Here is a 24,347-nt window from a genome sequence, read left to right as displayed (position 1 = left end):
TTATGGAGGGTAGGAAGGAGGAGGGCACCCAAACATCAGACGGAGACTGTGGATGAGGTTCGGATTGGATATTAGGCAAAATTTCTTCTCACAGAGTGGCCATGCACTGGCACAGGCTGCCCAGGGAGAGTGTGCAGTCACTATCCTCAGGAGTGTTCAAAAACCATGTGGATGTGGCACTGAGTTAGTGGGAATGGTGTGATGGGTCGGTGGTTAGACTGGATGATCTTAGTGGTCTTTTCCAACCTTAATGATTCTATAATTTGATGGTTCCCAGTCATTCGGGTCACCTCTCACACTGCCTAGCCTGCCATCTGCCCTATGTGCTGAGTCTTGCAGCAGGATGCACATCAGCTATCGCTCCTTTTAAAACATGAGATCCATTGATGGGAATTTTAAAAGTTAAGTTGCATCTGGTCAGTCTGTATACTTCTGCTCTACCTCTTATTTTCCCAGCCTCTTCCAGGTGTGCTGCTGAAAGCACTTGAAGAAATCTTGTCATTGTTGGCAACCCAATTTCTTAACTAACAGTGACTCACTACAGTGACTCCAGAGAGATAGGGTTACTTTTATTTTTATAAAATCCAGATAAGTTTATATTTTATATATCCATTTACTGGTATCCCTCGTTATTCACTGTTATTCACTCAGAATGTATGTAATTCAGCTTAAGTGAGGGGAGGGGGAATCAGAAGGAAAAGGATGCATCCTGTTAGGAAGTGGGAAATACTGTATATATAATTTTTAAAAGAACAAAAAGATCTGCAAGTTGTGTGGGTTTCTGTGACAGTAATTATCCTTTTATTCAAGAATGAGCAATTACATTATTCTGCACACTAAACCACCCCCCTCCCCATGGTCATGTGGCATGTGCTGACACACACACACACAATATGATCGTATCCAAATGAATAAAAACAAGGTGCACCAGAAAGGATAGTTATGTTATTTTCTTGAATAATAGTGATAGTGGTACTTTTCTGTTTATGTGAAACACCACTGAATGTGAGGAAAGAAAGCTGAATTTTTATCCTTTTTGTTATGGAAGCAAAATGTTGCTCTCTGCCTTGGCGTCTGCCAATGCAGTGTTTCGGTGGTGTTTGCTCCCTTCCCTCTGCACTGAGAAATAATCACAAAGTATTAGGTACTGAATAACTTAGAAGACCATTTTTGAAATACTTGTTTAAGGGGAAATTTTCTCCACCGCCTAGCACTTCTGAAGAGCACTTTTCCTTGGGTGGGAAAGACAAGCTTCTCTCTCCTTTTGTATGCACTGACTCATTGAAGGTGAACAGTTCTTTATGCTTGCCCTTCTCCAGCAGTTCAAATTCAAGTCTTCTCTAAGATTTTTAAAGTGTATAATCTAAATTCAAGGCTAGGTAGCTTGTCACTACCAAGATTAAAGCTTCTGAGGAAAGTTTTGCCTGCTTTTATAGACCTCTTCTTCGTTTGTGTCAGGATGTTGAGTAGCCTCCTATTTAATCAGTAATACTCACTTCTCTATCCTACTCTCCCCGCACCTTCAGCAGCTCACAAAAACCTTAGGCAGAGTCATGGACACGGCCTCAAGGGCAGAACTAGACCTTCACAAGTCAGATTAACTTACTCCAATTCTTTAGGTTCTCTCACCCAATCTTTTCTTAAACACCTCTGATGCTAGGAGTTCCATTGTCTCTTCACATAATCTGTTCCTCTGCTTCTCCAGTTTATCTGTTACAAAGTCTTTTTCTGTTCCTAACCTGACTTCTTCTTGCTTCCATTTAACTCCAGTGCTGTCCAGCCTTCACAGACATGAACACATATCAATAAACATGAGCATTTAAAGGAGTCCTTTACATATTTGAAGACTGCTTCTGTAACTTCTCTAGATAAAACCTTCTTCATTAGGAAGTCTTTTTAGTCTTCTGAACATTCCTTTGCCTTTTTCTGGTCAATCTGCAAATAACTCACATCTTTCAGTAACTGAGGAACCCAGAACATGGCACTGATCTAGGCGAGTCCTCACAAGGCTGCCTAGTCTAGACCCACCTTGAAGCTGTATTTGGCAGATAGAAAGGCAGCATTCTTAAAAAAATTTTCTAAATATTCTTAATCTCCAGAAAAAAAAAAAAAAAAAAAAAAAAATTATACCTAGTGTGCAAAGCAAGTTTTTGCAGGGATGTTCTAAGCAAGGTGGAGTGCGACAGAAGGATCCAGCCTTGCTGCAGTGCCTTCCAGGGCATCTGGTTGGAACACTCTCTGAGGGAAACTGTCCTTCACAATGCACTTGATTTCGCTTTAAAGGCAAAAACTGGAATTTAGGAGTACAACACCACAATCTGACAAGATTAGTTGACAGCATGGCTGTGCACATGGTTAGGAGAAAAAGACTGTTCAAAGCAATTTTAAAGACATATTTAAAAGAAAGGGTTGAAGGACAAATCTTGTGCCATCTCATGATAAAATATTCTTTCTTCTTGTTTACATATCTTTCTCAGGTGTCCACTTAGGGAAGAAAGAACACAGCCTCCTACTCTTTTTTTTTCCTGTGGGAGTTTGATTTTACTATGAAAAGATAATGGAAAAATGAACTGAGGTGTCTGGTGAAATGTTTTAAGCAAATGCTTTTTAATGCTTTGTATTTAAACCTCAGCTGTTTTAATATATTTAAACATTCGTTTTACCTACAAATAAATTTGTTATGGAAGGATTCCCCCCTGACATCCATTTACATTGCAAGATAATTTTTTCTTCGTATAGGTTGCAGAAAATCATTTCTGTTTTCTTTTCATTTCTTATGATAATTTCACTCTTGCCAATTGGAAGGACAGAACATCCTTACATAACAAGTCTCTTCCTCCTAGCCTTGGAAGTATTTACCAAGAAGTAAATGTATTTAACAAATAATTCTCACATCCCATGTAATAAGTCCCTTCATCCTTTAACTTTAATGGATATTCCCCTTGATTGCACTCATTCTGTACAGAAAAACAAAGCAAATAGAAACTAAACTCTATAAAGAGAAAAGCCAGGCTTCAAACCTTACATTTTGGTAAATTTGGGATTTGAAAAATGGAGACCTACTGCAGGTAATTTCATTACAAATAACAGTGTAAAGACATAGAACAGATGACACATATAATCAGATGTAGAAAAGAAAATAGTATTTTCTGTGTTCTCCCACCATGAAATGACATGTTTCACTGTATTGAAAAAGAGCAGCTGAGTGTCAGTGACCCCAGTCGGTTTTCATTAACAGTCTCAACTAATAGAAATTCTGTTCAGCACATCTGAAAACAAGCAAATTTGAGAGGGGCTGCAGCATACTGAGCCAGGAACAGAATTCAAATTTCTTCACAAATTGGCTATAAACTGCCACAAACAAACAAACAAGCAAAAACTTCATCATCCTGGGATATAAAAATATGAATCCAGCATGTATGACATGTCAAGTTCTTTCCTTTTGCTCAGTACTAACAAGGTCTCTTGTTTTGCCCATTTTGAGGTATTGCATCTTCAGAAGAAAATTGGAAGGACAGCAGCGAAAATGATTAAAGCTCCAGAAAATATGGAATCTCTCACCTCTCTTGCCTGAAATAAGGGAATTCTGAGATATGATATAGTAGGTGCTGAAATAAGGGCTGCTGCACGGGAGAGAATAACGTGTACTTCTTCACTAAGATGGATAGGAGAGAAATGACAGGCTTAGGCTGCACCAAAATGAAATTCAGATCAGACAGAAAAACTCTAAATCAGTGTATTACTGGAATTCACTGGAAGAATTCCTGATTGCTGAAAGTATTATTTTAATATGTTAATATGTTACACTGTCGACACAATCTTAAAAAGGGATTAAGATGCTTGAATTTGCTTGGACAAGAAAGACAAGAACAACTGGGATGCCCCAGTCCTATGCTTTCATGGCTATAAATGGTTGTTAGGACAGGGGAACAAACACCAAACTAGGATGTAGGTTCAACCTAGTATTTAGTCATGTACCTGCTGTCAGAAATTAGCAAGGAAAGGAAAGCTTTTTTTTTTTTCCTTTAAAAGGCATCGGTGACTGGAGTATTTGAAAGCTCCACCCTGACTTGCTAAGTTGCAAAGACAGAATTTGCCTTCCTGCAGCTTTCATAGACATTATGTGACTGTGCAAACGAATTTCTGACTTTCCATATGAGAGCATACAGGATAAAAATAAAATTACATTATATCTGTATCCATGAAAGCTGTGGGTGGGTGGGAGGGCTGCTGCCAAAGCCCTGATTTTAAGCTTCATGGGAGAACTGGGGAGCAATTGCAGCTCCTCAGTGAGATTGATTCCACGACTGCTCAGCTTGATAAGCTCAGTAAAAGATCAGCAGAAGAAAATTCCTAAAACCTGTGGGGTTTTTTTGTTGGAATAAAAGACCGTGTTACAAAACTGTAGTGCTTCTCGTTGGTAGCTTTGCAGTTTGACACAAACATTAGCTGTCAGCTGATAGTGGTAGTGATAATTTAGTATTTCCGCCTCTAATTAGCAAACACAATTTTCCACAGAAAATAGGCATATTTTGCACTGTGTACATTTTTAAAACTTGATATAGGTTTTCTAGATAGGCATATAAATTGGATTCAGCAAATGAGTGGTTGTCTATGTTTTGGGGATATTAAAAATGTTATTGTGTACGTTTACTTCACAGTTTGAGAATTGAAGGGCACAGAGGAGCTTTTGGCTTGTACTTCTTGGCTTTAAAGGCAACTGGAAAGGCTACATCAGGCTTCGTTGTGTTTTTCGTGTAGATCCCCATTTCGTTTGCCATCTCTCCTCCCTCTTTTCAGTCTGGCTTTCAAACTCCTTATGGACCTGATACAGGATTGCTTTAGGAGTTTCCTTATAACCAAATCCTGTCACATGAGGATACTGCTAAGAGGAGAGAAAGCCCTAATAAGTTCTAGCAGTGCCAAATTACATTCAGTTCTTGAATTTTTACTTGGCATGGTAACATTTCCAAAGAGCAATTGTTTTACAATCAGAACTTCTGCAGCCTGTTCGCTTCTTTTTTCTTACTTAGCTGTTCAGAGACCATCAGACACCAAGCAAGCCAATAATGTCTGTCCATCCAAACAATTATATAGCAAAAACATCAAATGAAACAAACTGTCTTTTCTTGCAGGTCCAAATTAAAGAGGCAAAACTGACAGTATCGCTAGAGATAATTCATTTGCATGGCAATTATTATCTCTTCAATAAACATCAGGTGTTAATGCATTTAAAAATCCTGATTTTAAGAAAGATTTTCTTCCAAGATAATCTTTCAGTACTGGAAGATACGGGACAGAATTTTTATTAAAAAAAACTTTTACAAGTACTCAAGAATGTGTTAGTTGTTCCTAGGTGCTTGTATATAAAGTTGTGCTAAGGGTTGTGTTTATAAGTCATGAGCTTGTGCCTGCAACATTTGGATGAGAAGCTAGTCTCTTTGTAGGCTAGAAAAACACTGTATGGAGTTTTCAATTACTCTAACACTAGAAATCTCCTGTAGCATTTTTGAAGATGCTCTCAGTAAAGAGATTAAGTCATTTACTGCTTTTCCTGCAGATCTAATTGGAAAGAAAATAAATTCCTTTACACACAACTACAAATGTGCAAAAAGATCACAAACACAAAACATCCTTCCTAATATCCATGTTACCTGTGAAAGTCCTGAGTAAGAGCCATTGCTGAATCCCCGGGCTCTGATGGAAGAAAATATACAATTTGCTAAGAAACTGATTTTGGTATGATACTTGTGAAAGAGATCAAAAAGAACCAGTTAATGCATCTCTCAGGATTGAATAGATACCTGCAGGCTCCATCCTTTGTTTCAGGGCTTGTGTGCAACGTAGAAGTGAGAAAATGACATTAAATGAATATTGTTTGGAGCCTCAGATTAATTGTTTTTATTAACAGGACATTGGCATTTGAACATTTCCATCCCTGTAATCTCCAGATATTCAGCAAAGTTTAGACAGTATAAATTGTCCTTATGTGTGGACAATGTCTCCCTTGGTTCTCTTTATAGCTGGAGGAGAATACGACCCTATTTTATCAGCCTACTTTAGGTGGTATGATTCATACCTTTAAGATGCTTTCTTCTCCTTCTTGATCACAAAAGCAGACAGTGACCAGCTCAGAAGCACATATTTATATAACAGATTGCTCAAGTTAGGGGGAGTGATTCCTACACAAAAGCACAAGCGTACACACTACACCTGGATGCACATCCCTTCTCCTGTGGTCCACTGCCGATCTCAAGTGACAGCTGGTCAAGCAGTGCCATAAGGCCCTGCTGGGCTGCAGGCAGCTCCCAAGGCCTTGTTTTAGCAGCGGTCAGGACCCCTCAGAGGTTTCCTCTCTCCCTCTTCATCCATTCTTGACCTGGAAAAAGAAGATACAGATTTCAGGACTGAAAATCACAGCACCATCTTTTCTTCCAGTTTTACTTTACTGTTGTAGAAAATTACTGCACAGTTTTAAAGCAAAACCTCTACTAAAAACCCAAGAGCCTTCTCTAGTTACAGCCCTATCACTGTGTTAACACGAGCAGTTTAGCAGTGCATGGCACGTTGTTCCCACTAAACACAGTTGGTGGGTGCAGCAACAGGGGGACAGGTAACCCTTCCTCATTGTGCTTTGACTTTGCTTTCAGGTTATTTCAAAGAGAGGTTAATAAAGGCTGTTTCTCTTTGAGCAAGGCTTGCTTTCTGTGATCATTTTCTGATAATATCATTTGTTTTCAGCCTGGTATTAGGGTTGTGGAATGAGGTCCCCCTGGACACCCATGACTTTGTGCTTTACCTGGCAGTAAACATCTCAGATCCTTCCCTTGTCATTTGATCTGGGATAAAAGAAATCTAACCCTTTCTCAAGGAAAATTAATAAATAAATAAATAAAAGGGGGAAAAAATCCTTCACTGGGGGAAGGAAAGCTTATAGCAAAGATGGGATGCATACTGCGGTGGTGGCCATTTCCTGGCAAGGAAAATCAAGCCCGAAGGTCAGGCTGTTTATTAAGCCAACGAAATGTTTCACTGTGTGCCTTGTGCCTGATTCTGCAGCAAATGGCAGAAACAACCTTGAAACAACCCCATGTGCCATGAAAGGGCTGAGAGAGCAATACAGCGCTTTAAGCTCTAAGAAGAAACCTCTGTGACAGCTCTGGTGCACATTTGGTGTGCTTGTAAAAAATCCAGTCTCAAATAATTTATTGTGGGTGTAATGAAATATGTTTAATTTGATAGAAAGTTTTTGATAAGATACCCGCAGAGGCAGCATGTGAATGTTTCCTAACTGGCATTTGAGAAAGCCAACATGATTTAATCAGCACTCATTTTAAGTTGACTTGTAATTGCCTGCACAGGAAAGGTAAAAACTGAGTTCCCCTGTAACTGTGCAATTCTGTTCTCAACATCCAGCTGGAATATAATATTGCTGCATTGGCTTGCAGGCCTGTGGGGTTTAAATAGTGTCTGCAATCTGGTGCCATGCTGATTTACTAATCCTTGATCTTAGTTGAACATGATCACAGTCCCTGCTTCTGTTCATAAGGGATAGGCTTACTGTTAATTGACAGGCTTTGGCGTCCTACCAAAAGAACTGCAATGTAGAGAAGGAACTAAAACTGAGCAGAGGATGTATCTGACAAGCCAATTTGAGGGGAAAAAAAATCTATTTAGAAGATCTTTTTGCCAAAAATTATTTTCTATTTTATTGTTTCATTACAACTAGGGTATGTGATTTGCATTTTAACATGAAACAAATAAAAACAGAGTCATCTGAAATGTGTTTGCAGGGTGATTAAGTAACTAAGACGTGGTGTTTGGAATCTTCCCAGCTGCTCTGCTTTCCATGTATTTAAGTCTTGTGTGAACTTCAGTGCTCGTGTTTGCTTGCAGAGCTAGTGTGTCATTCTGCATGCTATGCATACGTACGCAGTCTCACACTTCTGATATTGCTCAGAGATTTCAAAGTGATTGTATCCATGGGTTGGGGCAGCTGCCATTTTATTCCAAGTTTGAAATTTGATGGAAAAACATTAACAGGCTGTAATTTCTTTTCCAGTTACACCCCCCTCCCTCCCCCCCAGAAGACTCAGGCTTATTTATTTTTATTCAGAACTGTTTTCCCCAAGTTTTGAACCCTTTCACTAGCTTTCTAAACCTGGCAAAACTTCAGAGAAAGCATATTGTGAGGGCAGGCTGAAATCCTCTTAAATACATTTGTCTTCATTCCTGCTGGCCTTGCAAACCTCAGACATATTAAATTGAAGGGCAGTGCTTAAGTGAGTGTGGCATTCTAGCAAACTGATATATTCCACCGGACAGCTTTCTAGCCTTCAGTATGGCTGAATGTACCAACATAGGTATGCCTGTTTGAGGGCAATGAGATGCTGGCACAGGCTGCCCAGAGATGGTGTGGATGCCCTACCCCTGGAGATGCTCAAGGCCAGGTTGAATGGGGCTCTGGGCAGCTGAGCTGCTGGGGGGCAGCCCTGCCTACACTTACAGCAGGGAGGTTGGGACTGGATGGTCCTTGAGGTCCCTTCCAACCTAAGTCATTCTGTGATAAGATTCTGTGATGATACTTTTAATTCTGTCTTGTGTTTTGGGTTTGTCACTCACACTAACTTTGAGTCCACCAATGTAAGTGGTTTGAATTGTGTGGAAACTACTTGCACTGTGAGTCACACTCTGGGGAGCTTCACAGTTATGGTGATCAGCTTTTAGGTAATATTTTGAGGGTTTTTGGTGGCAAAGGCTGTGAAATAAGAGTCGTCTCATAAATTTGTGTGTAACCCATCTGTGAAGCTTGTGGATAGTGAGAAGAGATGTTCACATCAACTAAATTAGGTTAAAATTGTATGTGGACATTCTCATTCAAACTTAACATAGGCTTAATTCTTGGTTTCACATATTTGATGCCGTGATGATTGAAAAGTGTTTCAAATCAGGGCAACTTTAATTCTGAATAGGAATTTGCCTACATGGGAGGCAAATATGCACCTACAGTGCATTAAAAAAAAAAAAAAAAAAGGCTACATTAGCTTGTGTACACTAAAAATCTCTTATCTTGAGTGAGAGAAGAACATATTTGCTTAATGTTAGAGGTTGAAAAATGATTTGCTATGAGAGGAACTTAAAAACAAAAGGTGAAAAATAAGGCCCATTCTCAATAAGTGATTTAAAAATAATCCCTATAAAAGTTAGGAGAGTTTCTAATTAAACAAATTGTCTGGAAAGCTTAGACATTCCCTAATGAGTCGTCGTGTGAATGTGGAGACAACACTCAGCCATTAAAGCGCAACACGGGTTTACTTTATTTGCAAATCTCAGAGCTGCCTCCTCCAGGAAGTTCCTTCTCACCCTTCATTAATAAGACCTGCTCGTGAGGGCCACCTGCAAACGACTGACAACTTATAAAAATATTTTATTGTTAAAAGTACTTATTTCAAAAATAGGTTTGTGCATTGGCAGAGGCTTTTGACTAAAGTTAATAAATGTTAGGTACAATTAAGTAGCTCACTAATAATTCGAAAATGGGGAAAGGTATCGGAAGGATGCTTTAAAAGTCTTGAGTTTGAAATGAGGGCATGTATGTTCAAAGACAACCCTGCAAAAAAAAGAAAAAAGAAAAAAGTATTGTGGGGAGAATGTAATGTATTTACAGAGCTCAAAAGGGTGTGCTCTGTGAAGGTATTGATAGGCAGTCTGTCCTTTTTTCAAGTCTTATCTTCAGGGTAGCAGAGCTCAAATGTGCCAAACACTTCTCGTGTTCAACTCTGATTGCATCTGTGCAATTTTCTCTGAGATTTATGTCTGGTGTAAATGAAAGCAGTGGGCATTTGATCTCATTGTCTCGTTATATTTAACATATTTGTTAGATTAACCGATTGCCTAAATGTTTTTATTCTTATCACATCTGCAGTGCCAGAACTTCATGGATCAACAAAGGGATGTTGGCTGGACAAATAACCAAGTGACTGCTGCTTCAGGCAAGAAATGCAGGCTCAGAAGTGTGCCTACTCCATCCAGAGAGAACAGAGCTCATGTACCTACTGAATTCATGGTACTGTGAGGGAGGGACAAACATTGTTCTAAGATTTTTCTCAGAACTTGGATGTGCATCACATTTTCACAGTTCTTGGATGTGCATCCCTCATATACATATTTTGCTTCTTGTTTAAGGAGAGACCTTGGAAAAGGCAAAGGCTTCTGAAGCAAGGAAGGCAAAAGAAGCAGCAGCGGGGCAAAAATAGTGATTTTACTCCTTGACTTTTGTCTCTTAGAGAAAATGTTCTAGCAGAATATTTCTGTACCGTGGTACTTGCTTGTGCTCTGCTACCCCAGCACGCATCCAGCTTATCTGAATGTAGCTGTAAATCACAGAAATAGGAAATCAATTGTTGCTGTCTTTGTGTTGCAGTTCTTAATTCTAGAGGCTTTTGGTACGTGGTGGTTTGCTGGAAGTCAGATTTCCTTAGCTCTCTGAAGGGACTCATGGGGTCTAATGTTTTTCTTGGTGTACATCTGGATTGGAAGAAATAATGTCTGCTCTTGCCTGGATGCTTCTCTCTCTGATGTGAATTGGTGTTTGGGGATACCGCTGCTGGCATTCCAGAAGAGGTGAGTTATTTGGTCCTTGGCTGTGCTTGGTCTTAAAAAACCTTTCAGCATCACCCAGTGGGACTATAAGTTCCTCTGTAGCCAACTGGGCCATTCATTGGGTCATTGAAGTGGTCTTTATTTATGTATTTGTTATACTGCACTTGCCAGGGCAATGTCAAAATAAATTAAATATTATATTTTCTCTGAAAATGCTGCTCTGAGACCTGAGTGGTGGATGTGGGAGACAGAAACCAGTAATGTGCCTTCCTACATGTTTTTATTTGTCTAGTTTTAGTCTATCTTCCTCAAATGTTATCTCTACCATTAATCACCTGTTCATTTCTCATGATTGCTGTGGCAGAGAGAAGCTTCAGAAGGGTTTTGAAAGAGAAGAAAACATGAACCTTATGAATCAACTCAGGAGCTCAAACTGAGGCTGCAGCCCAACCAGAGAGGGGGTGGGATCGGTGGAGTCGAAGAAACAAGAGGCAGTACAGAGAATGGCATAGGGTTAGATGGGAAGGACAAGACAAAAGCACTGAGCATGGCAGAGTGAAACAAAAAGACTGGTAAACTGGTTATAGGGCAGAATGTCAGACAAGGAAATAGGCATTTACCACTTTGCCTGTAAGACAGCTGTGTAAGCTGTCTGTTCTAGCTTCACAGTCAGACATTGGAGCAGGAGTTTTCTGTCTGGGTTGTCCTGGAGTGTGCACTATTCTTTGGTTGTTCAGAATGACCAGGAATTTTCAATCTCTCTAAATTTTTGAAGTATGCTTTTCTACTCATGAGAAGAGAAACTCCTGGACAAATAACAGATCTTATCACTGAAGCAGCGCAGGAGCAGAGGCTTCTTGTCTCAGCACAGGCACTGTGCTGAGATTGCCAAGCTCCATGGCCACATGTGTGTCCCCGTCATGCTTCTTTCAAAGCGCACCAAGAAGCTGGAGTCTGCATATTATAAAACACTGGTAATTTTTAATTTTCCTCTTACCCAACTTGAATGTCATTGTTTCCCTTACGTGGGCCTTCTTTGTTCTCCCTCATGATGTATTTTCTTACCCAAAAAACAACTGGGAAAGTTTGAAACTGTATCCATCTCACAGTGCCTACAAAATCCACACCAATTAGACATCTCATAAAGCACAAATCCATGCTCATTTAAAAGTGGGTGGGGGGAATTGCCCAAGACATAGAGTATCTTGCCAAAGTTTTGTTCAGAGCTAATTTTTTTAATGAGGCCTTTGTTGCTGCTATTATTTTTGTTTTAAATCTTTGAAAATAGGATTTGACGCTGACCTGCTGAAAGGCCTTATCCAGCGGTACTGCTGGCACTAAGTCACAGGGTAAACACAGTCCTGCAGTACAAGTGACAATGGACCACAGCTTGAAAATTATTGGCCCATCCGCCCAGGAGTGGGAGCTTGTGAACCACTGCCTTTGAATCTCCTTCCTGTTTCCTTTATGAATTTCATCATGAATGATATTAAAAGCAGCACTTCTTTGCTTTTGGCCGTGTAACTGGAAAAGCACGAGCACAGAAAGGCATTACCTTTAATAATCATCCTTACTCAGACACTCATCCTGATTTTCCTTTCCTTCTCTTTGCACACAGGCCTCCAACTCTCCTTGCCCATACCCTGTAATTCTTCCAACATTGATCCTTTCGTCCTGCTGCAGTTTCTCCTAGCAATGTGGCCCACCAATGTGCTGAGCAGGGGTTGGAGCAAGCAAGAGACAATGGTGTCCCTCCATCCAATGCCACCTTTGTGCACTGGTTATCAAGAAGCACTGGATCTACTCAGTGTGGTGTGATAGTAGAGCATCAGGTCTAGGAGGAACTTCATGCCCCAGTGAGCCTTGATTCAAGAATACATCCCATGGCAGACAGGGTCTTTCTTCCCTTCTGGCCAAAGGGGGCTTGGCTCCCTTTGTGCCCATCCAGCAAGATGCTTCTGAGACACAGTAGTTGTACTGTATCTTTCATTCACCTGGAAGTATAGAGAAGGCAGTGCTGAGGGTCTGATCTCCTGCATTTGTTCCTTGGATGCCCTCCTGAACATGTGAGCTCAGGCTCTTGCTTAGCAACATCATCCTGCATGGAACATCCCTCTCCTTCTGGAAATGCTGGAGCATTTCTCCATGGTTTGGGCTGCTGTGACTGCTGAGATACACTGGCTTGCTAAGCTGCCACACCTAGTTTGATGGGTTGATGGTTAGACAAGGTGATCTTAGTGGTCTCTTCCAACCTTAATGAGTCCATGATTCTGACTGCTTTTGTCTCTGCCAACCATTGCTTGTTTTTACCTGCAGTTTGCAGCCACTCAGACTGAATGTGTTGTGAAGATATCTTTGTTGTGCCACCACTGCCACCACAGCCACCCAAAAGGCTGACAGATCTGTGTTGGCCTTTCAGTCCCTCTGATCATTTGTGTACTGTTTGTAAGGCACTTTATCATCTTGGTCATTCCTTGGCTTTATTTAGCATTTATTTCTCCTCAACTCATTCCAAAATCTAATATTATTTGGTCTATTGAGATTGCTAAGTGTGAACAGAATGTTCATTTAAATTTATGATTGGAATGTTAATATTTTCCTGTATTTGCTTTGTCAGAGGACTTTCTGGAAGTATAGCCCCTATTTGATGAAATAGATTGCTGCTAAATTAACAAAGGACTATCAAGGATACAATTATTTGTTTGTGACAGAAAACCCATTTAACAGCAACTAGTCCTAATGAACTCTGTAATAAAATAGATTTGCTTGTACATTAGTGTTTTTGTACTGTATTTTTTGCATGAATTGATGAATATCGTGATCTGTGTGTTTGTATCTGTGGGAATTTAAGCCTTAGCATGCACATTTGCTGCGCTTGAACTGAGAGATCCCAAATATGCATGCACTGTTTCAACTAATTGCCCCAAATCAGTTAAGTTTTGCATTTTCTCTGTGTGTAGATGTAGCTCTTAATCATAAACAAAAGCCCTCTGTGTAACGGCACTAAGCAAAAAAACAAGAACCAATGTAATTTGGGCTTCAGGTTTTTCTATGTATACGCACTGTAATTAGTTCATAAGTCCTTGTCACAGCAACATTCTTCATGCACACCTCAGCATCTTGCTTGCTACAGGTTTTGGGCTGCAAAAAGCTGTTTTGAAAGCTCATTCTTCAGATTGAGCACTATCTCACAGACTTACTTAGTTTATCAGACGTAATATCTTCCTCATGATACCATGGTATTGTTGTACTGACTCCTATGTGTATCCCTTTATAAACATCCTAGGAGAGCTTCTTTCCCTTTCAGTATTACTGGCTTTTGTTTCTATTTGTTTGGCTGTTGTTTTTTTGTTTTGTTTGGTTTTCTTTTTCTGGGACCACAAATAGAAAATGGTGTCTGTCTTATCTTATGCTCGTGCTACTTTTTTTCTGCACATGCTGTGACCCTTTCTGCTAGAGCACAGATTTGTCATGGTAAATTATACATAGCTCAATCTCATGTGGATTTCAGTGCTTTAAGCTGCAGAGTTCCTTCACTATTTTCATTAGAGTCTAGCACCCTTCATTAAGCGCTTTTCTTTCTATTACGGTTTTAAAGAGAGTCAATACTGTTCTGATGTTTCTTTGGTTGCTTTGTTGCAGACTCTACAGATGGGTTTTTTTTTGCAGCAACATGTATGCAAGCTACTATTTATACAGTGCATGTGCTGAGAAATATCACAGATCTGTTTACAGCAAGAGATGGGAATTTGAGAAGTACTCTTCATATTCTCCCTTTCATTCTTGACTCTTGCTATATTTCTCAGGCTAATTCTGTGAGGTCTTTGTGGCACGATTCTTGTTATTTGCTATGATTTACTTTGGCCCTGTATTGGTGAGCTGGGGACTGTCCAGATGGTTCCGAAGCCCCTACAGCTTTGTTTGATCAGATGAAGCCGTTCACAGAGATGCTTTTCATTGCGTTACAAGAGCTCTGCCCACACTGTGCTCTGCTGAGCCCATCTTATCTTCAGCAAGTGGGGGAAGCACCTTCTCATTCTCATTGAAATGAAACTACACGAAGGGAAATATGGCACTGAGAAAGGATAGAAGAGGCGGGAATCCATTTTGTCTGTTTTTATCTTTTAGAGCTTGGAAATAGGTGGGTCAACTGTGCTGCCAGACCAAAGGAGAGACAGCTGATGTTTGCTGATGCTAGGTATGCAGTAAGGGAGACTCATAAAGAGTCCTTCTGCAGCTCTTCTGATGCTGAATGGCACTGAGTATAATCCCACTAGAGGCTGCATAAACTATTTATTGAGCTGATGCAAGAGGAAGATGGGAGCTTGGTCCTGCCCTGCCATGCCCACAGACAAGAGTTAGCAGAGCTGATGAGGAAGGGGAAGAGGAGGCCCCATTCAAAACACACGAGGCTCCATCCTCTCAGACAGCTAACCTGATGAAGAATTGCATGATAATTCTGCTGAGTTATCTCTGCCCTTCACACCTTTCTCCACCATACCTGGACTGTAAAAGGCAAATACAAGTCTTTCACATACAAAAAACAAATGCACGAACTCATTCAATAGGTGTGTTGAACAAAAGAATTTTGCGTGGACTTCCCAGCTCCAAATTGTAATTTCTGCCTGTAACTAAGCAGTTCTTGAAATGTTACAGGGAAGAATGGATAAATCCCAGGTTAATGGTGCATACATCTCCCTATTTTGGTACAGCAGGAAAAAACATGAAGTAGCTGCTCCACGTAGAAAAGATGAAGCACTGTGGTGAAAAGTGGAAAAGTGTCCTTGTTCAGTTTAAAGTGAGGGTATAAGTTCTGGTCCTAACTCTCAGAAGGGGGTGCTGTTACCTCATCTGATTCCTTTGTGTTTTATATGTATATCTGTATGTTTATAGGCATATGTACATATATGAAAACCCACTGGGATTTTAAAAGCAAGCCAAAACATTTGTGTCCTCCTATATTCTACTCTAGCTTAACTTTTTCAGAACAGCTCTAAAGAAGTTGCTGCTTTTGTTTTGATGACTAACCAGTGCAGCATGCTAAAATAAAATAAAATAAAATAAAATAAAATAAAATCATTAGATTTACAGCAATATGTGTTTCTTTTGAAAAGTATGAATATCCACAAAAAAAAAAAAAAAGGGAATAAAAGGCACATAAAAATTGGGTTTTTTTCAGACAGTACTTGGAAAACAATCTACTATATTCAGGAGGTGAAAAGAATGTATCAAAGTAAGTGAATATCAATGAAAAAGCACAGATTGGAAGCAATCTCTTTTACTAAGAAAAATATATGATATTTTGTGTTATAAAATCCGGAAATAAAAACAAGTGCATAATGTTGCTGCATTGCTGCTACTTTTTTTTTTTTTTTTTAACTCCAGAGATTCTCTGATTATTAAAGCTGACTTGTTTACTCCTTGCTCCTCACTGATTTAATTTACACCTGTATAAATAAACAAATAAATAAATAGTTGTGTATGTCCATCTTGGGCACATTGCCACTGAATGTGTCTTGTGGCTGACTTTCTTCTTTTATTTCCTGACACCTGCCCAAACCTGTAAGCACTCAAAGATATGCTTCATCTGTCCACTACCAAAACCCTGTTTTGGACAAGGATTCCTAGAACAGGAATCTCTCTCCATTGCAATCCAAAGGAATGGCCAAGCTCATGTGCTCAGTGCCTCAGTTAGACTGAATACAACAAACAGTAAAAGCGATGCTTTTTTCCAAGGGTCCTGCAAAGTTAACCTAGTATCTTTGGCAGGTAGTAGAGCTCACCAGTAGATTTCCATTACAGTCCATTAGGAAACTCTACTCTGCTTGTTGATTGAATGTACCCGATGAAATGAATGTATGAAAAATGAATGAAGTAAGAATGTACTTAACTGACTGCCTTTCACACAGGAATTCTCAAAGTAGCACCTACTTTAAATAGGGACTTTCTTTTGTGGATGTTTGGCTCATGGCACTGAAATGATGTAAAACCACAAATCTTTGGTTTCCTGAGGACTGCCCATCATTCTAATTTTCTTACACTTTGTCTCCATAGCGGCCATTTCAATACCTGACTGCAAGAGAGGGGATATGAAGGCTCGTCATAACACAACATCATCATGACAATAACCCTGGTCTCAGCTGAAGTTTGGATGTAGAAGGAATTCAATGTGGAACTTCAGTAGCTGCTCTCTGTAAGCATTTCCCAAGCACTTGGAGCCCTGTGAATTTTTACTGGTGACACAAGAGAACTGTGTTTGTTAGGGTCTTAGATGCCTGCCTTAGGGTGAGATGAAGTGCCTCTGAAGATGCATGTTTCTTTCCAATGAGATAAAGGAACCCCGGCTTCAGAACAAGACATCTGAATTTAAAATGCTAAAACATGAATCCCAACTGAGATCCCTGGGAAGTCAGTCTGGCAAGGTTCAAGTGATTTTTACTGTAATTGTCTAGTCACAGAGAACTGGATAGCATTACATTGTCTATTCCTTTTTTTTTTTCTTTTTCATGTTTCCGAAGTGACTTTATAACCTCTTCTTGTTGAAGCTAAGCTAGGACAATAACCACACACAGCTTATATATACATTTAAAGTAACACTTGAGAGTAAGCAAGGGACTACTGACATATTTACTGTTAAGCACATGGCTAAATTTCTGAAAAGATGAAACTTGAGGGGATTAGCTTATATGCTTAGGCAGTAAACTGATTTCTTAATGTATGGAGTATGCTTGGGATTCTGGACATGCCTAACAATGCAGAGAGTGAACAAAAAATAGACTTCTTCAAAGACACAGCATCTAGAGAGAGCCAAAGGCAGATGTCACTTCATCAACTCCTTGAAGCCCCTTATGGAAGAAGTGCGGTTTTGAGAACACAAGTATTGTTAGATAGCATTCAGAATAGTTGCAGGAAGACTGGCAAGGAATAAAGACCAGGCATTCAGTTTGATGGCTTTATATTTGTACTTTGTAAAAATGTATTTTGAAAAGCAAGGAGTCTGGTTATTAGGATCTAACTTAATAATGTTTGTAATAATCTCATGTAGAATTGTCCACTATCAAGATTTTAGTGATTTGTTGTAGCCAACAGTGACCTTGCTTGCACTCTGTGCTTGTAATAATCTTCTAATTACTAGAGCTCAAAATCTCTGGGAGTAGTTTTAGAAATGTCATGTTCTACTGTCTAGAAGAATCACTCCATTTTGCATAACTGAACACGGACGCCCAGAGGAGTGGGGTTCGGATGCATGTTCTGGAGGCATCTCTAGGTGCTGGAGGGTCACTGCTGTTCAGGTGGTCGTCATCCTTGGAAGACACTGCGTGTGGAATCCCTTTCTGGTGTGGTGATGTGAAGGTTCACTTTCTGTCCTCATGTCCAGGGTCTGGATACTTTTTCCTGGCACACAGAGCTGAGTGAAGCTAAGGCTTGCTCCTATCCTGCAGCTACCCAAGGGCAAGGGCTGAGGTGCCAGCTGGAGCATGTGACCTGAGCGCAGTCTCCCATGCTCTGAGAGGCGCTGGGCCAGGTCTTGACTCCCAAAATAAGAAAGCAAAGCTAATAAAGTGGATATGTAACAAAATCAGTGTGAAGCAGACTGTGTCATTGCCTTCTCTCTGAATAATGCCAGCAGACAGAAGGAACTAAACCTGCACATCTGAGTGGGGAGAACTTCTCATTACCAAAAGCATTTAAGAGGTGCAGGAATAAAGCCCTAATGATGCCACTGATAGCTTTTTTTGCAAGAGAAGTAGATCAGTCTGTGTTAGAGAAGACTGATATAAATCCCCACAAGAATTTGAGTGAAAAACAGTGATGCCATTTTAGATTTTTGCCCCATTTTAGACCTATGTCATGGTGCTGGGCATAAACATCTTGTTCTTTTGGTACAGGTCGCACAGCTCAATGAATAAAGGTAGCACAGCATCTTTTTCCTCTTTCCCATCCATTTGTACTCTCCCTGGCATCAGCTGCAGCACACATTGCTGTGTGCATATAATCACATACCGGGGGGGTCATTGAGTCCCTCCATGTCTGACACAAGTACAAGGCTGAGTTCTCCAGTACACGTGGATAAAACCATGCTAAAATACAGACCATGAGATTCAGTAGAAAGTGATTTCAGATGTCTCCCAGCACTGTGCTGGTGTATAAACAGCTGCAATTGGAAATTCTAAGCTACAGAAAATGGGAGATGGTAACCTCTTGTGCACAGGATTTAAAACTATAGGATCATTGACCTCAAATGGTTTATGTAGCCTGGGAAATCGAGAGTTAAGCAGCTTGCAAAGCTACAAAAGCCAGCCACTAGTCTGGAGAATAGGAGCCTTCTTCTAGTTTTCCTGCTGATATTCAATGTTGTTTCAATCAAAGTACAGGTAGCACTTGAAGAATGACAGATCTTGTGAGCTTTATATACCAGAATAATGAGATTATGCTTCATGACCCTGCTGCATTTGACTTTTACATTAGAGAATATGATTCAGGAATTCATTTGAACAATCCACAAAAATAAAATGAGAAGACTTGGAAAAAAAAAATGCTGGTTTCTTATTAATTGTACATTGTAACTGACTCATGGGAGAGGAAGAATCATAATGAAGAAAATCAGAAATAAAAGAGACCCACAATGCTAATGTGAATCGGTACTAAAAAATTACAAAAATATCATGAAAAGCATAGAAAACCATATTTCTCTTACTAGATTTATTCTTATAATATTATCACATTTAAAAAAATACAATTTTAGAAAAAAAAAAAATGAACTATAGCTTTTTGCAGTGATAGGCGACAGGTCAGAAAAGCATTTCAGAATAATTTTACACCTTTTAACCTTAAAAAATACTTTGCTGACAATTGAGAAAGGGCCTTAAAAGAAGCGCTGATAGGCATTCTCACAGCAGGGTTGCCATGTCCCATCACATAGCAGAGGGTTTCTGCATAATGTATCCTGTAATAAGAAGTGTACTGCAAATCACAAGGCTTGAGTAGCAGTTTTAAGAAAGTAATCCTTGGCATGAGCTGCTATTAGTGATGACACTGAAAGTTTGTTACGGAAAACTCTTTAGAAGGCACAAAGAAGGTAAACTGTCTCAAATTTCGATTTGAGCCTTGAAAGAACTAGTTTGTCATAGAAATTTGTCTGCATTTGAATATAGATTTAGTGGTCTCTGTCTTTTCATTTTTGCTTATGCTTGGACAGCCTTGTTGAACGAAAAGCACAGAGTTTGGCTAAATGAAGGTCACTTTTCTCTCGTTCTGTGCTGCAAATGGCAATTGTTCAAAAAGTGTTTTAACAATTACCGGTATTAATTATGAGTGCTAATACAATTAGTGATTGCTGAGAGTCCCAGTGTTGCAAAGCCTTTACAAATGGGGTAAAAACTTGGGGGGGGGGGGGAAATCCAGTATAACAAAGAGTAAATCGGCCCCTCAAAGCACAGCAAGCTACATTCACGTTTTAATAGGTAGGCTAATCAAAATGGGATGTGAATCTAGAAGAAACCTTCTGTTGAAATTAATTTTATTTTTGTCTGGAAATGTAAATAAAAGAAAACGTGAAGGGGCCATTTCCAGACAAGTTCTTTTCAGTGTTAATGATGCAAATCAGTGAAGTTTCTCAGTCCCTGAGGGATCTTTTTGTCTTTCTCATTTCCATAAGAATGATTTTTAGGTGATTAAAATAAAAATCTAATGGAAATAAAAATTCTTTATACTTTTCTCACAATACAATTTAGTTGGTATCTGGGAGAAAAGAAAAAAAAAAAGAAAAAGAAAAAAAAAAAAGAGCAGAGCTGTAATTGACTTTAGCTCTATAACAAACCTTCCTAAAAGAGGACTGGTCATAAAATAGTTTTATGTTTCGAATGGAGACATTTTGGTTGCCTTCAGTAGTATATGAGAGAAGTTGCAGCCATCTGAAAGCTTGATGTTTCAGTGCATCCCAAGTGACAGGGAATGAAATGTATCATTGTGCTGTTTTCTAAGTGGGTAGTATCAAAAAGGGACATCCATACATATGAATTAAAACTTTGGCTTATGATGTTTTCGACAAAGGATTTTTTTCAGAGCTAGGTTCTTGTAGGATTGATACTGAAATCCTGAAGGAGTGCTGGTCATTTGAAATGACTCTTACTGCCGTCCTTCTTCCACAAATAAACGACTATTGTGACAGTTAAAAGGTATTTGCTATAAACTATTTGCTATACATTGTTCAGGGCTCAGCAAAAAGCAGCATCACATAGCGACAGGACTGGAAATGACCGCAGCCTGGAGCTGAATTACTCCCCATGGGATCCTCTTCTGCTGCCAATGAACCTACATGGAGACTCACATTGTCCCAGGTCTGTGTTGCAGGGGAACAGAGTACTTTTTGGTATTGACTTGCTGTTTCCCATCTGATGCAATACACAGCAAGGTCACTGTCTCCCAGCTCTTCTCCAAATCCTCACTGGATCATTCAGAGGGTGGTGATGCACTGGAACAGGTTGCCCAACGAGGCTGTGGATGCCCCATCCCTGGAGGCATTCAAGGCCAGGCTGGATGTGGCTCTGGGCAGCCTGGTCTGGTGGTTGGTGACCCTGCACATAGCAAGAGGGTTGAAATTAGACGATCATTTGAGTCCTTTTCAACCCAGGCCATTCTATGATCCTATGATTCTATGATCCCCCAGACACTGAGATCTCTCCACACTCCTACCAGAGTCATAGCTGGTGGGCAGTGGAAAAGATGAAATAGGATCATATAATGGAACAAAGCAGGCTGTAGCACTTGGCTTCTCTTAGGGAAGACTTCCCTTAGCTTCTACTCCAAGATTATATCAAGATCCTTTGCACGTGAATTTCAGGACTCAGCAAAGTGAAAAGATGAGCTATTTGCCAAACTACTCCTTTTGGGGCCAATAAGCAAGTGGCCTGAGATCTCTAAGAGCAAAATGGGAGAATTCCACATATGGCAATATTTTTCCAGTGCAGGACTTACTACTTTGGATGTAGGCATCTAAAAAGATTTTGTATTCTTCCTCTTGGCATCCTTTCTCTGCAAATTTTCATAGAATCATAGAATCATTGAGGTTGGAAAAGACCATCTAGTCCAACTCCCCCACCATGCCCACTGACCGTGTCCCTCAGTGCCACATACACACAGTTCTTGAACACTTCCACAGACAGTGATTCCACCACCTCCCTGGGCAGCCTGTGCCACTGCGTCGCTACTCTTTGTGAGAAGAAATTTTACCTGATATCCAACCTGATGCTGTATCCCCCAGAGAAACAACACGGGCTGGGATAGCTGTAATGAGATGTGCAATAGGGTTGCTTTGGAAGTGTTGAGAAAGAACATCCAGAACTATGAAATTTTCTTCCACAGCTTGCTAAATTGGCTAGAATGAGGAGTCACATTGTAATTCATTAGTGCATTCATTGGTAAGGACTGTGAAAATTTTGCTGCTTGTCCTAGAAAATAAGCCAAAGACAGACAGCACTGCCTAGATTTCAGTAGAGAACACAAAGAAGAAGGATAACGTAGTTCCCAGGTGCTCCCTGAGCTCCTGTTACTGCTGTTTCTCTCACTCTGGTGTTGCCTGGTGTGTGACATTTCCTCAGCACAGCCTTTCATGGAGGGAACTGGAAGCACATCGTACCTTCATTATGTGGTTCTAACAAGGATTTTGACTTCCTATGGAAAAAAATAATAATAAAAAAATAGGTGGTGGACCAGCAGTGGGGCTGCTCTTTGTTTCTGTTTGCAAAATTCAAGTTTCGGGTCTGCACTTCACCTTCTTCCACCATTGGCACCTGCACCTAAACCACCCAACACAACACCTGGCGTGAAAAACCACCCGTGGCACTAAAAGCCACCGCATACCTAGGGGCGCCTGAAAAAGTTGGCGTTGGGAAAGCCTCCCCTCTGCCTTCTCCCTCCCCCCGGAGCCCGCTTTGTCCCCCGGCGACGAGGCATAAAGGCGTGAGGCCGGCCCTGCCAGGCGGCCCGGCGGGCTGATGTCAGAATATTTGCGGGGGAAGAAAGCGGGGCGGCAGCGGTCGGGGCAGCTCGGCCGTCCGCCCCACCCCGACATTCTTCGGGGCCGGTTCCCACAGGCGCGGAGCGGCACCGGGGGTCAGAGTGGCCGAGCACAAAGGGAGACCCCCCGCTGCCGGGGCCAGCGTGCTGGGCTGTCACCGCCGCTAATTCATGGCTTCACCTTTAATCTCGCAGATCCATTATAGGTTAAAAAGAGACCCATTTTACAGCTGACAAGATTGAAGGGAGCGCAACCCAGGAACCAGGGGGGGGAAGGGGGGAGAAAAAAAAAACGGGGGGGGGGGGGAATTTGGGAGCGGGTTGGGAGAGGAGTAGAGAGAGAAATAAACCCAGCTAAAGTTTGTACAATTAGAACCCATCTGCTAAAAGTAGACTTTGTGCTTTTGGCTTCTCCTTTCCCTGCGCTGCGAGGATGTGTGTTGTAAGAGGTAAGCGCAGCCGGCTCAGAAGTGGGGTGCGGGGTCAGGGAGAAAGGAGCGGGGAGGAGAGGGAGGCAGGAAAGAGGAGCGAAAGGACAGCGAGGATGGTTTGAGGAGCAGGGCTGCACCGTGGGAAGGTTGGAGTCATCCAGTGGCTCAGCGTTGCTTCAGCGAGGGTTTGATGAGGTCATCATGGGGAAATGACTAAGAAGCGTATGAAAGGTTGATGTCGAAGATAAGCTGATCAAATCCGCATTGATGCAGCAGAGTAGTAAGTATACATGTGTGACACTTGCAGCACGTTTGTGATGACGCAGTCCCAAATGAATTCTTAGAAATCATTGGAACTGCTGTGCTGCAAACAGTGGCAAACAGAAGTAATGCTTTTTATTTTTGTTACTGGGGTATCCGCTGTCCATTTGTCCATTAGCAAAGATTTGTATGTTGTCAGCATGGAGCTACTAAAATCCGTGTTCTCAGTGAATTTTTGGGAAAAAAATAAAAGCAAATGGGAAAGAAAAAAAGCATGCTTTATCTTCAAAAAGATCAGAGGGGAGGTGATTTGCCACAGAGCTGTGTAGTACTCGCTAGATATCTTTCAGCATTCAGTAAAAAATTCAATATTCTTGCAACTCATGGCTCTGTTCTACACAAATGAGGGTACTGTGTCAAGATGCTGGAGCACGATCCTTGTTTTTCTGCTTTCTGTATCTTTGACATAAATCTGTTACCCCAGGAGCAATTTGCCCACTGGCCTGGTCTGTCCTTCCTCCCACTGTCCTGGAGCCAAGAAGGAGATTGGTGAATTGTCCCCCTTTTTGCCATCCGAACTGCTGAAGCTGCACCTGTTAGAATTTTATGTCAGTGTCCACAGCCAGATGTGCAAAGTTTTTGCACCTGCTACCACACCATATCCCTAACTCTCTCCTCCCTGCTCCTCTCCATGCAGAGGAGCTCTGCGCTGTGACTGCCCCTCTGCTGTCAGGTGAGGCTGGAGGGTGATCACAAGGAGGGAAAGGGCCACCTGAAACTTGCAAAAGTTTAGAGGCGTCTGAAATTCCTGGGTGCAGTCTGTATCAGAGATCGGCTGCCTGCCTCTTTTGTGGGAGGATATAAGAGAGAACGGAGACCTTTGCGTGAAAAACTTCCGTCAGCTGAAGTCAGCGATTAAAGTCCTATAGAAAAGAGCCTCAAACCAAATCAAAACTTGATTTCCTAAGAGTGACACTGCCTGCAAATGGAGGCAGGCTGAGGTCCGCAACTGGCTGGCACTTTGGATGCGTTCTG

At 40.9% G+C, this 24,347-nt stretch overlaps 1 long non-coding RNA gene across 3 annotated transcripts in view; it reads left to right on the top strand.

Annotated features, from left to right (window-relative positions):
- Window positions 1–19,946, top strand: part of LOC128071607 (uncharacterized) — a 40,327-nt gene extending 20,381 nt beyond the window's left edge. Inside the window, exons 3-5 of one of the 3 annotated variants that reach the window (XR_008201901.1) lie at window positions 9,926–10,066; window positions 10,424–10,623; window positions 16,657–19,946. This is a non-coding gene — a long non-coding RNA (uncharacterized LOC128071607). Of the gene's footprint in view, window positions 1–9,925; window positions 10,624–16,656 lie in introns of all 3 variants that reach the window. The other 2 variants (XR_008201900.1, XR_008201899.1) reach the window with 2 other exon arrangements.
- Window positions 19,947–24,347: the final 4,401 nt, after the last annotated feature.

Source organism: Tympanuchus pallidicinctus, unplaced genomic scaffold (genome assembly GCF_026119805.1).
Source record: "Tympanuchus pallidicinctus isolate F22 unplaced genomic scaffold, pur_lepc_1.0 scaffold6, whole genome shotgun sequence".
Classification (NCBI taxonomy): Eukaryota; Metazoa; Chordata; class Aves; order Galliformes; family Phasianidae; genus Tympanuchus; species Tympanuchus pallidicinctus.
This window is presented reverse-complemented; position numbering and strand designations above follow the sequence as displayed.